We start from the raw sequence: 1,034 nt of genomic DNA on the forward strand, positions 1-1,034 counted from the left end.
ATTTGCCAGGAGGTGATGGGACCAGTGGCTATGATCTTAGTTTTTTTATGTTAAGTTTCAGACCATTTTTTTGCACTCTCCTCTTTCACCCACATTAAGAGTTTCTTTAATTCCTCCTCACTTTCTGCCATCAGAGTGGTATCATCTGCATATCGGAGGTTGTTGATATTTCTTCTGGCAATCTTAATTCTGGTTTGGGATTCCTCCAGTCCAGCCTTTCACATGATGTATTCTGCATATAAGTTAAATAAGCAGGGAGACAATATACAGCCTTGTCGTACTCCTTTCCCAATTTTGAACCAATCAGTTGTTCCATGACCAGTTCTAACTGTTGCTTCCTGTCCCACATATAGATTTCTCAGGAGATAGATAAGGTGGTCAGGCACTCCTATTTAAGAACTTGCCTTAGTTTGCTGTGGTCCATACAGTCAAAGGCTTTCGCATAGTCAATGAAGCAGATGTTTTTCTGGAACCCCCTGGCTTTCTCCATATTCCAGCACATGTTAGCAACTTGGTCTCTGGTTCCTCTGCCCCTTCGGAATCCAGCTGGTACTTCTGGGAGTTCTCGGTCCACGTACTGCTGAAGCCTGCCTTGTAGGATTTTGAGCATAATCTTGCTAGCGTGTGAAATGAGTGCAATTATACGGTAGTTGGAGCACTTACTTCCAGTGATACCTTGTGCCTGTTTTTTCATCTGGCAGGCAGTCGGAGGCAGTTAAATTACTGACCCAGGGTCAAATTAAGGCTTAAGGCGTATTTAACCCCCAAAGCAGAAAGACAAGAGCTAAACGTTTGAACGCTCTCCTCCAGAACGCACCGCCCCGTTTGACAGAAACGTTATCCCGACGAGCAGATTTCCAGACCAGAGCCTGGGTCGAGGCAGCCTTTCCGGGGGGCGGCTCCTTTAAGTTCCACTTCCGAAGCTCCTCAGAGGGGCGGGGCCTCCTCCTTCACCCCCAACGCTGTCTTGTCCGCAGTCCCGGGGCCCGCCCACCAGCTCGTTCCATCCAATCGGCGGCCGGCTTTGCAGCGCC

Source organism: Pogona vitticeps, chromosome 4 (assembly GCF_051106095.1).
Source record: "Pogona vitticeps strain Pit_001003342236 chromosome 4, PviZW2.1, whole genome shotgun sequence".
In the NCBI taxonomy this organism is placed as follows: domain Eukaryota; kingdom Metazoa; phylum Chordata; class Lepidosauria; order Squamata; family Agamidae; genus Pogona; species Pogona vitticeps.